Source organism: Phyllostomus hastatus, unplaced genomic scaffold, assembly GCF_019186645.2.
Source record: "Phyllostomus hastatus isolate PE091 unplaced genomic scaffold, TTU_PhHast_1.1 phas_contig_17, whole genome shotgun sequence".
Taxonomy (NCBI): domain Eukaryota; kingdom Metazoa; phylum Chordata; class Mammalia; order Chiroptera; family Phyllostomidae; genus Phyllostomus; species Phyllostomus hastatus.
Window position 1 is genome coordinate 41848527 of NW_025333664.1, and position 16379 is coordinate 41864905.

The 16379-nt window shown below is 39.3% G+C and overlaps 1 protein-coding gene across 2 annotated transcripts in view; it reads left to right on the top strand.

The window, feature by feature from the left end:
• Positions 1–16379, top strand: part of XRN2 (5'-3' exoribonuclease 2) — a 113518-nt gene that overhangs the window by 9896 nt on the left and 87243 nt on the right. The gene's annotated exons all lie outside the window — the stretch shown is intronic.

Here is a 16379-nt window from a genome sequence, read left to right on the forward strand (position 1 = left end):
TCCCCCCTTGTCTCTATGTCTCTTAGCTTTTTTTTTCTTTTTTTTTTTTCCAGCTAAGAAGAGATGATTTATTGTACACACTCAGCCACAAATGATAACAGAACCAGTCCAGAATGTCACAGGTCCAGGGCAAAGGAACAGAAGGGACTGTGTAAGAGCAGCGTGGGTCTTTCAAAAGGTGGTTGCGGAGATCAGACTTTATGTTCTGCATCCATCGACAAGTTCTTGAAAGCAGGCGTGCAGTCGAACAATTTGTGCCAGTGTCCCTGGCCTCTGGCTTCCCTAATTTCTGCTCCTGTGGCTTCCATGGGTACACAAGCTAGCAGTTTACTTGGGCCTCTGCCTCATCTTTCTTCTTTTGCGCTTCAGCCTGCGCATTCGCTTCTTCCTCCACTTGGCTCTCATGGCGCAGAGGTTTCTAAGAAGATTGCGTTAAGGCCGAGCGTCTCTTAGCTTTTTAAGTACTCTAAAGAAGAGTACTTGAAAAGTACTCATTCAACCATCAGTTTCTTCAATTTGTGTCCTTGGCTCATTCATTAGTTTTCTGTTCTTAGGAAAATTACTTAAGCTCTCCTCAACTCTAAAGGACTGGAATTTCCTGCATTACACTATGCTGCTCCCTGTTGTCTACGTTTTGGTCATCTCTATATGAAAGCTGAAATAAGGCAGAGTGTCACTTTGTTGGACCTCAGCTGCGAGTGTGGATGTAGATTTTTTATAGTTCTGCTCAGGTTTGCAAATGACATTAAGAGAACCACAAATATGGATTCGGGGGTTGCAAAAAATTTTAGTTAGTAAGTGAATTTACAGAATCAGAATTTGTGAAAAATGAAGATCAGCTATATATATATTGAATACTACATAGGGTGGTTGTATTAATCGACTTACAATTAATACAATTTAAGTGCTTCCAATAGTATTTTGCACAGAAACACTTGATATTTCAGAATTTTATTTGGTGGGTTAGTTTTCAGTAGTTTATATGTCCTGGTGAAAGTGAAGATATTTTTGTATCTAACACTAGGTAACATTATGTAGTATAGAATTGTGCACTGTTTTCATGTAGTGAAATCCTGGTTTCCTAACCTGCTTGTTTTTTTCCTCTCTCTTCCTTCTGTTTCACTTTCTACTTTTTAAATACAAAAAGGGCAGAGGGGATAATAATGAATTGGGGGTGGAGTTGGTCTCTGAATCTGCATTTTATTTTCTTCAATATGATATTTCTTTGGAGCTGGCTACTGTATTTTTTAGACAGTTTTATTGAGATGTGGTTTACATACCATACAGTTCACTCATTTAAAGTCTATAATTCATTTTTTTCATATATTCACAAATACATGCAACCATCACTATAGTCAATTTTTGAACATTTTCATCACCTCAGAAAGAAACCTGTACTCTTTAGCTACCATTCCTTTATTCCCTGCTCTTTCTCTGTCTCTAAGAAACCACTAATCTACTTTTCTATCTCTGGCTTTCATATGAATGGAATCATATAGTATGTGGTTGGGGGGAGCTGACTTTTTTCATTTGAAAACGTTAGGTTTTTGAGGTTATATTTATGTTGAGCCTGTATCAGTACTTCATTTTTTTTTAATGGCCAGAATATGTATATGTTCTGTTGTATATGTTGTATATGTATACCACATTTTGTTTATCCATTTGTGTGCCCGTAGACATTTGGGTGGTTTTCACCTTTTGATTATTATGAATAGTGCTGCTACATTTATGTATAAGTTTGTATGGACATGTTTTCATTTTATTGGGTATATACCTAGGAGTGGAATTTCTAGATAACATAGTAACTCTGTTTAAATATTTAAGGAATTGCCAGACTATTTTCCAAAGTGGCTGTTACATTTTACATTCCCACCAGCTATGTTTGAGGGATCCCGATTCTCTAAGTAATTGCTGACACTTGTCATCTCCATCTTTTTTTAAGCCATCTTGTGGGTGTGAAGTGGTATTTCATGGTGGTTTTGATTTACATTTCTCTTGTGGCTAATCATACTGAGCATCTTTTCATGTGCATATTGTTCATTTGTGTAGTTGGAGAATAGTCTTTCCAGAGAGTTTGCCTATTTTTAAATTGGGTTATCTTACTATTACTTCTTAGCCCTCACCTGGGGATATGTTTTATTGATTTTAGAGAGAGAGGAAGGGGGGTGGAGAGGGAGAGAGGGTGAGAGGGAAAGAGAAAGAAAGAGATGCATCCCACACGTGCCCTGACCAGAGGTTGAACCCACAACCTAGTATGTGCCTTGATGGCAGATCCATTCCTGCAACCTTTTGGTGTTTGGGAAAATGCTGCAACCAAATGAACCACCTGGCCAGGACATGTCTTTTTATTATTGAATTGTAAGAGTTTTTAAAAACCTATATGTTATGATTACAAGTTCTCTGTTAGATACATGATTTTCAAGTTTGTTTTTTCCCACTTCAAGTTGGCTTTCCACTTTATTCACAGTGTCCTTTTATAACTGGCAGCCTGGCGTCCAACCACTTGTCACCATGTATATGCATACATGAAGATTAGTGGGGAAGGAAGTAGGTTTTTATAAACAGGGTTCCCAATTTGAAGGGGCTGGTAGCATTCCTACTCTGAGCCAATCCCTCCCACCAAACGCTGAAAACTAGCCACCCCTAGGAAGATTAAAGTCCAAATCCATGTCCAGAAGTTTATCTTTATTGTGTATCTGTAGCCCAAGGATGCTACTTGACTGTTCTCTGTCTCTACAGTTCCAGGGATCTCTCCCTCTGGTGCCAGAATTGCTATCGCCTCGCAGCACCTCTCTCTCTCTTCCCCTCTCAGGATCTGGGGTGGCCTGACAGACCACCCCAGACAGTTGTGCAGGAGAAGCTCCTGCCAGGAACTTCTCAGTTAACGCCTCTGTGTGCTGCTCTCAGGGTGAGAGAGTGAAAGCAGTCCAGGACCCATGTGCTGTGCTGTGCTGCGTTGCGTCACAAAGGCTGGTTTCCAGGGCAGCACACATCGGAGCATGAAACCCTGCCTCCAGGAGCTGGCTTCCAACCCTTGGAGGCCTAACCCCAAGTGGTCCCGGAGTCTGCTGCTCCCGTCTGAGCGGGGCAAAAGCCAAAATCCAAGAAGCCGAAAGGGCCAAGCGTCCCAATAGACCAAGAGTGAGCATCTTCCCAACTTCTGTTTGAAAGTCCTTTCCCAGAATCCCTTTTGCTCTGGAAGCCAGTGTGAGTGTCCACCTTTTTATCTACTAAGAGCTGTTGTTGGCCATGTTTTCCATTGCCCTTCTTTCAGCTGCCATGTTGCCTAAGAGGGCAAAGAATTGAACCAGCATACTCTGTATAAGGCTTCCTTCTGCAGAGTCACAAGCTGCCCGCCTGCCTTTCACAATCTCCATCAGCCCCTCCCTTCACCAGGAGGGCAAGCCACTTTTAATTATAAATTCTGCCTAGGGGTTTTCTCCCTGCCTCCTGCCTTTTCCAGCAGTTTGGCCTGACACTCTGTTACATTTTGGTGCATAAAAGTTCTTAGTTTTAATGAAGAAGTCTATTGTTATTGTTGCTTGTGCTTTGGGTGTCATAAATAAGAATATATGGCTAAATTTATGCCTGTGTTTTCGCCAAAGAGTTTTACAGTTTAAACTCTTAAATTTAGGCATATGACCACTTATAAATAAACTTTTATGCATGGTGTGAGGTTAGGGGCCAACTTTATTATTATTTTTTTTTTTTTGCATGTGCCTCTCCAGTTGTCACAGTACCATTTGTTGAAAACTGCTCTTTCCCCATTGAAAGGTCTTGACTCTCTTGTCAAAAGTCAGTTGACTGTAGATGTATGGGTTTATTTCTGGTTTTTTAGTTCTCTTCCTTTAATTTGTATGTTTATCTTCCTTCCTTTAATTTGTATGTTTATCTTCTTACCAGTACCACACTGTTTTGAATACTGTTGCTTTGTAGTTTTATTTTATTTTTTAATTTTTTATTTTTATAACTATATTTTATTGATTTTGCCATAACAGTTGTCCTGATTTTTTCCCCTTTGCCCCCTTCCACCCAAAACCCCCACACACTCAGGAAATAGCCCCACCATTGTTCATGTCCATGGGTCATGTGTATAAGTTCTTTGTCTACTCTATTTCCTATACTGTATTTTACAGTTTCATGGCTAGTCTGTAACTACCTATTTGTACTTATTAATACCCTCACCTCTTCACCCATTCGCCCACACCCCCCTCCCATCTGGCAATTATCAAAACACTCTTGGTATCCATGATTCTGTCTCTTCTTGTTAGTGTAGTTTGTTTCTTTAGATTTAATTGTTGATAGATTTGTAATTTTTGCCATTTTATCATTCATAGTTTTGATCTTTTTTTTAAATAAGTCCCTTTAACATTTCATATAGTAATGGTTTGGTGATGATGAGCTCCTTTAGCTTTTTTTGTTTGGGAAGCTCTTTATTTGCCCTTCGATTCTAAATGATAACTTTGTTGGGTAGAGCAATCTTGGCTGTAGGTCCCTGCTTTTCATGACTTCGAATATTTCTTGCCAATCGCTTCTAGCCTGAAAGGTTCCTTTAGAGAAGTCAGCTGACAGTCCTGTGGCATTTCCCCTGTGAGTAACTAACTGCTTTTCTCTTGCTGCTTTTGATTCTCTCTTTATCTTTAACCTTTGGCATTTTAATTATGATGTGTCTTGGAGTGGGCCTCTTTGCATCCATCTTGTTTGAGACTCTCTGTGCTTTCTGGACTTGCATGTCTATTTCCTTCACCAAATTAGGGAACTTTTCTTTCATTATTTTTTTAAATTTTCAATTTCTTGTTCTTTCTTTTCTCTTTCTGGCACCCCTATGATAGGAATGTTGGAAAGCTTGAAGTTGTCTCAGAGGCTGCTTATACTATCCTCATTTTGGGGGGTTCTTTTTTTTACAGTCTTTCTAATTGGTTGTATTTTGCTTTTTTATATTTCAAATCATTGATTTGATTCTCATCTTCATGCATTCTACTGTTATTTCTCCATAAATTGTTCTTATTTCAATTAGTGAATCTTTTGTTTCCCCTTGGATCTTTTTTATGCTATTGAGGTCCTCACTAAGCTCCTTGAGCATCCTTATAAACAACATTTTGAGCTCTGCATCTGATAGATTGCTTATCTCCACTTTGTTTAGCTCTGTTTCTGGAGTTTTGGTCTGTTCTTCACTTGGGCTATGTTCCTTTGTCTTCTCATTTTGGCAGCCTTCCTGTGTTTGTTTCTGTGTATTAGGTAGAGCTGCTTTGGCTCTATGTCTTTGTAGTGTGGCCTAATGTAGTAGGTTTCCTGTAGGGTCCAGTGGCACAGCCTCCCCTATCACCCAAACTGGGTACTCAAGGTATTCCCTTTATGTGGGCTGAGTACACCCCTCTCTTGTAGTTGAGACTTGGTTACTGTTAGCAGATCAGTGGGAGGGATTTACCCAGGACTGTTAGTTGCAAGGATTGACTGTGGCCACTTACCACCAACCTCTGCCTTCTGTGTAGGATCAGCTGTGCAGGGGCAGGGTAATGGTGCTTCCACTGTGGTCTGTAGCTGTCCACTGGGTGAGCTGGCCCTGGGATGTCCTGGGTGATGCAGGCCAAGGTCAGCCCCCACCTGTGTTTTGCTCGTGGCCACCCTCCCTGAGCTATAAAGCAATCTGAGATGGCTGCTGCTTGTGCTGGGCTTGGAGATTTCCAGGCAAAGCCAAGCTGTGAATGTAGGCTGGCTGCTGCTAGTGCTAGGTCTGGGACTCACTGAGGCCAGCTGTTGCTTGTTTGAGAGGATTTAGGAAGTTGTGAAGTGTGAGCCAAGGGAAATCATTCATAATGGAAAAGCAGCTTGGGTGGGTCCATAAGTTGGGTAGAACATTGTCTCTGGGGATATCCAAGGTGGTTCACCTAGTGTTAGGCAAGTTGATGGAGTCTCAGATATGGCACCAGATTGCTGGCTCTCTGGGTGAAGGGTTTAGAAAAGGGATTATGGCCTCTGCATGCCTTGATGCTAGACACTTCATTTTCTCCCTGTATGCCACTGGTGCTTTTGAAGCTGCTGCCTCGGTTCTGGAGCTCAGAGGGAGTGAGTCTGAGTAGGCGACTGTGTGTGGGGTCTTTAAGAGGAACTGCTTGGTGTCCCAGAAGTTTCTTCCATCAACTCAGTCTCCACTGGTTTTTGCAGCTAGAAGTTGTGGGGACTTACCTTCCTGGCACTGGAACTCTGGGCTGGGGGGCTTGGCGTGGGGCTGGGATTCCTCATTCCTGAGACAGCCCTCCTGAATTTTTATCCACGTGGGTGTGGGGCCATCCTGTTCCATATCTATGCCCCTTCTACCAGTCTGGATGGATGTGGTTTCTTTAATTCCATAGTTTTCAGGTTTCCCTTCAAATCAATTTTTAATGCTCCTGAGTGATGATTGTTTTATGTTTTAGTTATAATTTTGATGGTTGTGCAAAGAGGCAAGTCATGTCTGCCTATGCTGCCATTTTGACTGGAAGTCCAACTGCATTACATTTTGAAATTGGGAAGAATAAGTCTTCCTATTTAGTTGTCATTTTCAAGATTATTTTGATGATTCTGCTTTCCTCACAGTTCCTTGATTGATTTATTCATTCATTCATTCATTCATTCATTCATTTTTATTGAATTTATTGGGGTGATACTGGTCAACAAAATCATGCAGATTTTAGGTGCACAACTCTACAACAACACATCATCTATACACTGCATTATGTATCCACCCCCCAAAGTCTCCTTCCATCACCATTTATACCCTCATACCCTCGTCTGCCTCCTACTACCCCACCTTTTCTCACTGATCAACACACTGTTGTCTGTGTCCATGAGTTGTTTTCTCATTTTTTTCTTTTTGGTTAGTACCTCCATTCTCCCAGACCCTGACTCATACCCCTCAACTGACAGTTGTCAGCCTTCTCTTTCTGAATCTGTCTCTATTTTGCTGGTTAGTTCATTTTGTTCATTAGATTCCACTCAGAGTGAAATCATCTGGTAATTGTCTTTCTCTGACTGATTTATTTCACTTAGCATAATATTCTCTAGGTCAATCCATGCTGACACAAAGGGGGGTAAGATATCCTTCTCTCTCTCTCTCTCCCTTTTTGGCTGAGTAATATTCCATTGTGTAAATATACCACAAGTTTTTTTATCCACTCATCTACTGGTGGACAGTTGTGCTGCTTCCAAGTATTGCCTGTTGTAAATAATGCTGCAGTGAACATAGGGGTGCATATGTTATTTCGAACCAGTGTTTGGGTTTCTTTGGATGCATGCCTAGAAGTGGAATTGCTCAGTAATTGGGCAGTTTCATTTTTAATATTTTGAGATATCTCCGTACTGCTTTCCACAGTGGCTGCACCACTCTGCTTACTCATCAACAGTGCACAAAGGTTCCCTTTTCTCCATATCCTCACCAACACTTGTTTGTTGACTTACTGATGATAGCCATTGTGACAGGTGCAAAGTGATCTCTCATTGTAGTTTTAATTTGCATTTCTCTGATAATTAGTGGTATTGACCATCTTTTCATATGTCTTTTGGCCATCTGTATATCCTCTTTGGAGAAGTAGCTATTCAGGTCCTTTGCCCATTTTTTAATTGGGTTTGATTTTTGGTGTTGAGTTTTAATTACTTTTAAATTTGAGGTATTAACCCCTTATCAAATGTGTGAACAAGTATGTCCTTCCATTCATTGGGTTGGTTATCTTTTCATTTTGTTGATAGCTTCCTTTGCTGTGCTAAACCTTTTTAGTTTGATGTAGTCCCATTGGTTTGTTTTTTTCTTTTGTTTCCCCTGCCTGAGGAAATATATCAGAAAAAATAATGTTACAAAAAATGTCTGAGATTTTACTGCCCTTGTTTTCTTCTACAATTTTTACGGTTTTGAGTCTAACACTGAAGTGTTTAATCTATTTTGAGTTTCATTGTTTTTTAATGATTGTTTTTTATTATTTAGCATTTTTTATTAATATTTGAATATAGTTGTCTCCATTTTCCCACCACCACTTTCTCCTGCTGCATCCACCCCCACCTCCCACTCTCAATACTAACCCCCTTTGGCTTTGTCCATGGATCCTTTATACATGTTCTTTGCCGACCCTTTTCCTTCTTTCCCCCATTATTTCCCTTCTGCCACTCATGGATTTTATTCTTATATATTGTATAAGAAGGTTGTCTAGTTCGATTTTTTGCATTTATCTCCAATTTTCCCAACACCATTTATTGACTAGACTGTCTTTACCCCACTGTATGTTTGTGCCTCCTTTGTTAAATATTAGCTAACTTTAATGATACAGGTTTGTTTCTGGGCACTCTGTTCCATTTATCTATACATCTGTTTTTATGCCAGTACAATGTTGTTTTGATTACTATGGCCTTGTAGTATAGTTTGATATCAGGTAGTGTGATTCCTCCAACTTTGTTCTTTATCAAGATTGCTTGGCTCTTCGGGGTCTTTTTGGAATATTTGTTCTAGTTCTGTGAAATATGCCATTGGTATCTTCGTGGGAGTTGCATTGAGTCTATAGATTGCTTTCGGTAGAATGGTCATTTTAATGATGTCAGTTCTTTCTGTCCATGAACATAGTATATGCTTCCACTGATTTGTATCTTCAGTTTCTTCAGTGTCTCATAATTTTCCAAGTACAGGTTTTTGCATCTTTGTTTAAATTTATTGCTAGGTGTTTTATTCTTTTTGATGCAATTGTGATTGGGGTTTTTTTTTTTTGTTTCCCTTTCTGATAGTTCATTATTGGTGTATAAAAATCCAACTGATTTATGGATATTTATTTTGTATCCTGCTTCTTTACTGAATTCATTAATCAATTCTAGTAGTTTCTTGGTGGAATTTTTATAGAATTCTCTATATATAATACCATGTCTTCTGCAAATAATGACCATTTTACTTTTTTTCAGTTTGGATGCCTTTTATTTCTTCTTGTCTGATTGCTGTGACTAGGACTTTCAGTACTCTATTGAAAAAGAATGGGGAAAGTGGATATCCCTGTCTTGTTCCTGATCTTAAGGGAAATGCTTGTGGTTTTTGTCCATTGAGTATAACATTGGCTGTAGGTTTGTCATATATGGCCATTATTATATTAGTTTCCCTCTGTTCCCACTTTGTTGAGAGTTTTTATCATAAATGAGTGCTGGACTTTATGAATTTTAGAATGAGCTTCCAAGTTAAGTTTTTCTTTCTTTTTTTCTTTTTTTAATCCTCACCTGAGAACATTTTTTATTGCTTCTGTAGAGAGGTGAAGGGATAGAGGGGATCATCAGTGCAAGAGAGAAGCACCAATTGGTTGCCTCCTGTATGCTCCTGGACCTGGGATTGTACATTCCCAGACCAAAGACTTAATCCACAATTTAGGTATGTGACTTGACTGGGAATCAAACCCACAACCTTTTGGTTACAGGACAACACCCCGTCCAACTGAGCCACATCAGCCAGAATGGTTTTTCATTTTTTGTCAATTATTTTAATAATTAGTTTATTACTATTTTCCATACTGTTGTTAATGAGAGTTTCTTAATTTTATTTTTTGGATTGCTCATTGCAAGAAATTAAATTGGTTTTGTATATTCATCTTGAATCCTGCAACCTTAAAAAACTAATTTCTTTTAGTGGATTCTTTCGGATTTTTTACATAAAGATGATGTCATGCAAAACAGATAGTTTTATTTCCTTGTTTCTAATACAAATGCCTTTCTTTCCTTCCTTCTTTCCTTCCTTCTTTCCTTCCTTCTTTCCTTCCTTCCTTCCTTCCTTCCTTCCTTCCTTCTTTTTTGCCTAATTGTCCTAATTAGAACTTTCACTACAGATTAGAATAGAAATAGCAACAGTGGACAAAATCATCCTTGTCTTACTTATACCTGATCTTAGAGGGAAACCTTCCACTATGTTATCATTAACTATGATGTGAACTGGATATTTTTGTTTTGTAGGTACCCTTTATAGTGAGGAACTTCCCTTTTATTCCTAGTTCATGGGTTTTTTGTGTTTTTTTTTTTCTTAAATCATGAAAGGGTGTTGGGTTTTCGTCAAATGCTTTTTGTACATCCATTGAGATGGGCATGCAGCTTTTGCTTTTCATTCTGTTCATCTGATATGTTAATTAATTTTTGGATGTTAAACCAACTTTGCATCCCTAGGATAAATCCTACTTAGTCATGATGTATAGTCTTTTGTATATATTGCTGATTCAGTTTGGTAGTATTTTTTTGAGGAGCTTTCCATCCATGTTCTGCAAAGATGTTAATCTATAATTTTGCTTCCTTATTAGATCTTTGTCTGGTTTTGGTATCAGGGTGATATTGGCCTCATATGTGTTGGAAGGTGGTTTTTTTTTTTGTTTTTTGGGTTTTTCTGGAAGGTTTGTGAAGAATTTGTATTCTTCTTAAGTGTTTAATACCATTTAGTGGTGAAACCATCTAGACCTAGGCATTTTTTGTGGGTAGCTTTTTGTTTACTGATTCAGTCATTTCACTTCTTATACTTTTATTCAAATTCTCTCTTGATTCTGTAGTATGTGTCTTATTAGTAATTTGTCCATTTCATCAAATAAATACATCATTTATTTGTTGGTATATTATTATAATGTTTCTTTATAATCCTTGTTTTCTCTCTAAGATTGGCAGTAATTTCCTCTCTTTTGTTCCTGATTCTAGTAATTTGAATATTCTCTTTTTCTCGGTTATACTGACCAAAAGTTTGTCAGTCTTTTCAAAGAACCAGCTTTTGGTTTCATAAAGTTTTTTCTTTATTATTATTTTTTTGTTGTTACCTGTTTTATTAATTCCCATTGTAATGCTTATTGTTTCCTTCTTTCTGATTAATTTGGGTTTAATTTGCTCTTATTTTTCTAGTGTCTTAAGGTGGAAGGTTGGATTTAAGGGAAATCTAAAGTTCTGTAGTTTGGAATCTGGCTTAAGAACAGTGGAAACTCTCATTCCAGTGGAACCTTTTTCTAATGTTGTTAAACAAAAATACATTTATTTAGCTATTAGCAAACAGCAAATATGAGGTTTCTGCCTCATATTTGAGGAGCCAGAAAGCCTTATAATGTTGATGGGAACAGTAGGTAGGTGTGAAATTTCATTTTGGGAGTTTACTTCAAAACCTGTGGAGTGTTATGCAGACGATTCTTGTATTTGTAACATCTTTACTTTTGTAAGTACTTTCTTTATCTTGATCCCTTGGCTTCTCCTCCCCCTACAAATAGGGTATTTCCCACTGCCTATTTGGGATGCATATATCCTCCCTTTTCCCATGAAGTGGAGGAATGGACTTTCCTATTGGCAGAACTACCTTGACCACCAGGTTTCTGGGTAGATGTGCTCCCTGTTCTTCTGGGGAACTGCTCGTCAGCCAGCCAAAGTACTTCACTACCCTTCATACTCAAGCACCCGTGTTCTCTGGGAATACCTATCTCAAGTTGCCATGTGGCTGTTCCTGCTGCTGCTGCTGCTGTTGCTGCTGCTGCTGCTGCTGCTAATGGATTATCCACAGACTATCTCTTGAGTCCCTTCTCTGGGCCTCCCACTTCTTGGCAGCAGACCACCTCTCTGCATGTTTTAGGCTGTGCTCCATTTTGTCAGATCTAGTTTTGCACATTTCAAGTCACAGAGGGTTCTGGTTTTCTAGCACACTGAGCAGTTGTGGGTGTGTTTATTTTTACTCTTGGGGTCTTGGGGTAGAAAGGGAAGGCTGGTAACTTTATCATTTGGAAAACCCAAAAGATAATGAAAAAGTGACTTGAAATGAATTGGTTTTAGATTTCAGAGTGGCTTTTTTTTGTTTTAGCTGCCATTTGATTGATTAAAGATCTGTCCTTGGCTTACTAGCATTATTTTTGGCAGGCCTCTTGAGTGAGTTCCTTTGTTCAGCATCAAAAGTTTCTCCTAAGTAAAGAATTTCTGGATTTATGTAATTGATGTGTTGAATATATCTATAGTACTCCTCAATGAAGTATGTTTAGTTTTCTTATTGAGGGCGGTTGGAGCTTTTTTATTTTTTTAGTTAGTACCTACCATGCCCTCTTCCCCATACTCTGCTTTCTGTGTAGTATTATTTCTCATGCAAATGTATTGAACATTCTTTGAAGATCTGACTAGTGCTGCATTAGGTACCAGGGCAGAGTTAGCAAGCCAGTGACTTCTTGTTTTGGGTTTATTTTAAATATATTTTATTGATTATGCTATTACAGTTGTCCCATTTACCCCCTTCACTCCCCTCCCCCTGCACACCCCCTCCTACCCACATTCCCCCCCTTCAGTTTATGTCCATGTGTCATAAGTTCTTTAGCTTCTACACTTCTCATACTATTCTTGCCCTCCCCCTGTTTTCTCCCTACCGTCTGTGCTACTTACTCTCTGTACCTTTTCCCCCTCTTTCCTCTTCCCACTCCCCTGTTGCTATCCCTCCATGTGATCTCCATTTTTGTGGTTCTGTTCCTGTTCTAGTTGCTTAGTTTGCTTTTGTTTTAGGTGTGGTTGTTAATAACTGTGAGTTTGCTGTCTTTTTACTGTTCATATTTTTATCTTCTTTTTCTTAGATAAGTCCCTTAACATTTCATATAATAAGGGTTTGGTGATGATGAACTCCTTCAACTTGACCTTATCTGAGAAGCACTTTATCTGCCCTTCCATTGTAAATGAAAGCTTTGCTGGATAGAGCAATCTTGGATGTAGGTCCTTGCCTTTCATGTCTTGGAATACTTCTTTCCAGCCCCTTCTTGCCTGCAAGGTCTCTTGAGAAATCAGCTGCAGTCTGATGGGAACTCCTTTGTAGGTGACTGTCCCCTTATCTCTTGCTGCTTCTTAGAATTCTCTCCTTCATTTTAATCTTGGCTAATGTAATTATGATGTGCCTTGGTGCGTTCCTCCTAGGGTCCAACTTCTTTGGGACTCTCTGAGCTTCCTGGATCTCCTGGAAGTCTATTTCCTTTGCCAGATTGGGGAAGTTCTTCTTTATTATTTGTTCAAATAAGTTTTCCACTTGTTGCTCTTCCTCTTCTCCTTCTGGTACCCCTATAATTCAGATGTTGGAACGTTTCAAGATGTCCTGCATGTTCCTAAGCCTCTCCTCATTTTTTTGAATTCTTATTTCTTCCTTCTTTTCTGATTGTATGTTTTTTTCTTCCTTCTGATCCACTCCATTGATTTGAGACCCAGTTTTCTTTGTATCACTATTGGTTCCCTGTGCATTTTTCTTCTTTTCACTTAGTGTAGCCTTCATTTTTCCATGTAATTTGCAACCAAATTCAACCAATTCTGTGAGCATCCTTATCACCAGTGCTTTGAACAGTGCTCACTATGCATCTGTTAGGTTGGCTATCTCTTGGTGACTTAAAAATATTGGCTCTGGGGCTTTGATTTGTTCTTCCGTTTGAGCCTTTTTGGTGTGGTCATGCCTGTTGCAAATGAGGGGTGGAGCTGGTCAACTCAGTTGCTGGGTTGTGAAGCTGTATGTGGGGGCGGGGTCAGAGAGGGAACAATGGTGCTTGCTCCACTCTCCCGGAATCAGTCCCCTCTGCCGCTTCCCACAAGCAAATTGGGCCCTTTGGTGCTGATTTCCAGATTGGTGGGCTTGTGTACTATCTAGAACCCTGTGGGTCTCTCTACCAAACTCTCCTAGAGGCTGGGAGTCTCTCCTGCCACCTCAGCCTCCACAAGTGTTTTCAATCAGTGCTTTTAAGCTTTATTTCCTGGGGCTGGGGTGCTGGATTGTGCAGTCTGTCTCGCTGCCTGTTTTCACCTGGTTTATGTGCGCATGAATGTGTGACTGCAGACAGCCAGCTGCCTTGTGCGCCTCACTGGGTGTGCTTGTTGCCCCACACTCAGGGTCTGCCACCAGGGTCTGCTAGCTGCCGCCTACACCCTGTGCGCCTGGGACTGCCAGCCACTGCTTTTTCTTGCCACGACCCCTCTCCACTGGCTGCTGACTCTGCCCCTCTTACAGGTCTGGAAGAATGGTTGTTGGGACTTCTGTACAGCTCAATTTTCTGTCTATTCTGGTTGTTTTTTTGTTTCTAAATTTTTGTTGTCCTTAATTTTGGTTGTCAACTTCTTGTTTTCATAAACAAAGTTTTATTGGAATAGAGCCATATCCATTCATGTTCGTATTATGACTGCTTGCACTTTACAAAGGCAGCTAGGCATTGTTGTAACTGAGATAATACAAGTCTAAAATATTAATTCACTAGCTTGCTGGGATGCATAAAGGAAATAGGTCTCAACTCTCTTGAGTATAGTGTCTGCTTGGTGTCGGGGAAAGGAAAATGTGGAGTTTGTAGTGTAATTCTCCTGAGTATAGTGTCTGCTTGGGGTAGGAGAAAGGAAAATGTGGAGTTTGGAGTATAGAGGTTAGACGGAGAGTTAGCCTCTTGCCTTCATAGTTTGTTTTTGTTTGGGGGTCATCAGGTTATCTTCTGCAGTCTCCCTCAAAATTGGCCTCCTGCTTTCTTTACCACTTACTCCATTCACTGCTTTTTTTTTTTACTTTAAATTTTATTTTTCAATTATACTTAACATCCAGTGTTATTTTGTATTAGTTTCAGGTATACAGTATAGTGGTTAGACAGTATATACTTCTATTCACTGCTTCTGATCAAGCCCTTTTTTCCTGATTCACAGCATGTTTGTGTAGAATACTGGTAGCTTCTTTCTTGTTCTGCTTTAAATCCCTTTTGATACCCTTTACTCCCAATTACAAATAAGAATTGAAGCCCAATTTCTTTCCTGTCCCTCTCAAAGATAGCCATGTCCTGACATTGTTGTTTATCCCTTGCTTTTCTCTATGCTTTCATTGCATGTGTATTCATCCCTGAAGAATACCTAATATTGCTTTGTCTGTATTGTAGTTTCTTAATGTGGTAGGTATCCTGTCTATGTTTTTTTCTGCAACTTGCTCTTTTGGCTCAGCAGTATATTTGTTATTATCCTGCTCTATATCTTTGAATCTCACTTGTGTCTGGCATTCCAGTATGTGAACATGCCAGAGCTTATTAATACATTCAGTAGGCTCTTTTTTGCTAATGAAGTTGGTCTCTTATTTTCATTTTATTTTTTAAAGATTTGATTTATTTACTTTTAGAGAGGGGAAGCAAGAAAGAGAGGGAAACATCACTGTGTGGTTACCTCTTGCACACCCCCTACTGGGGACCTGGTCTGCAACCCAGGCATGTGCACTAGACTGGGAATTGAACCAGTGACCCTTTGGTTCATAGGCTGGCACTCAATCCACTGAGCCACGCCAGCCAGGGCCTTATTTTTTATTTTTTTAATTGCTTTATTGAGATATATATCCTAGAGTTCACCCATTTAAAGTATAAAATTCAGTCGTTTATAGTATATGTACAGAGTTGTACAACATTTACCATTATTTAATTTTAGAACATTTTTAGCACTCCCAAAAGAAATTTTGTACCCATTTGCAGTTACTTCCTGCCTCCCTCACCCTTTACCCACCTTCATATTGAAGCCAGTCTATTTCTGTTTCTAGATTTGTCTTCTTGATTGTATAAATGGTATCCTTTATGGTCTTCTGTGACTAGCTTTCACTTAACAGGTGTTTTTGAGGTCCATCCATGCATGATGTGGTATGTGCATAGTGGGTATTTATTTATTTATTTATTTATTTATTTATCTTCACCTTCGGATATGTACATTGATTTTTTTAGAGATAAGAAGGGACTGGGGTGGGGAGAGAAATGTTGATATGAGGGAAGAACATTGACTGGTTGTTTTCCTGTATGCTCCCCGACCGGGAATTGAACCAGCACTATAGGTATGTGCCCAGCCTGGGAATCAAACCTGTAACCTCTGGTCTGTAGGAAGGCGCTCCCACCAGCTGAGCCACCTGGCCAGGGCCATGATGAGTTTTTAAACTGTTCACTTACTTTTTTTTTTTGACTGTTACAAATGGTGCTTTATATATATGGGAGAACTGGTATTTTTTAAAATGACTTCTACTATTTGTAACAGTAAAAGTGTGATCTCATATTCTTATCATTTGCTGAAGCTCTGGAAGAAAAAGACAAAGGTAATGTTCACCACAAAAATATAACAGTGCGTCTAGGAGTAAGTAAGGCACAGTCCTTACCTTTTGAAGAACTCAGTGTGATTGGATTAGAATGACAAATTAATTATAAAACCATGGAAGAGTTATAAGTGAATAAACAATTCTGAGGGAATGCAGAAGAAAGAGCAGTTAGTTTTTGAGATAATGTGTACAAAGTATTATAAAGTGACATTTGACCTCAATCTAGACCCTGGAAAATAAACAGGATTTTAGGAAATGGAGGTTGGCAGGGAAGAAGGAGGAGAAACAGTGTGCGGAGGCACTGAAAGGTGATAGAGCATTTTCCAGGAACTTAGAA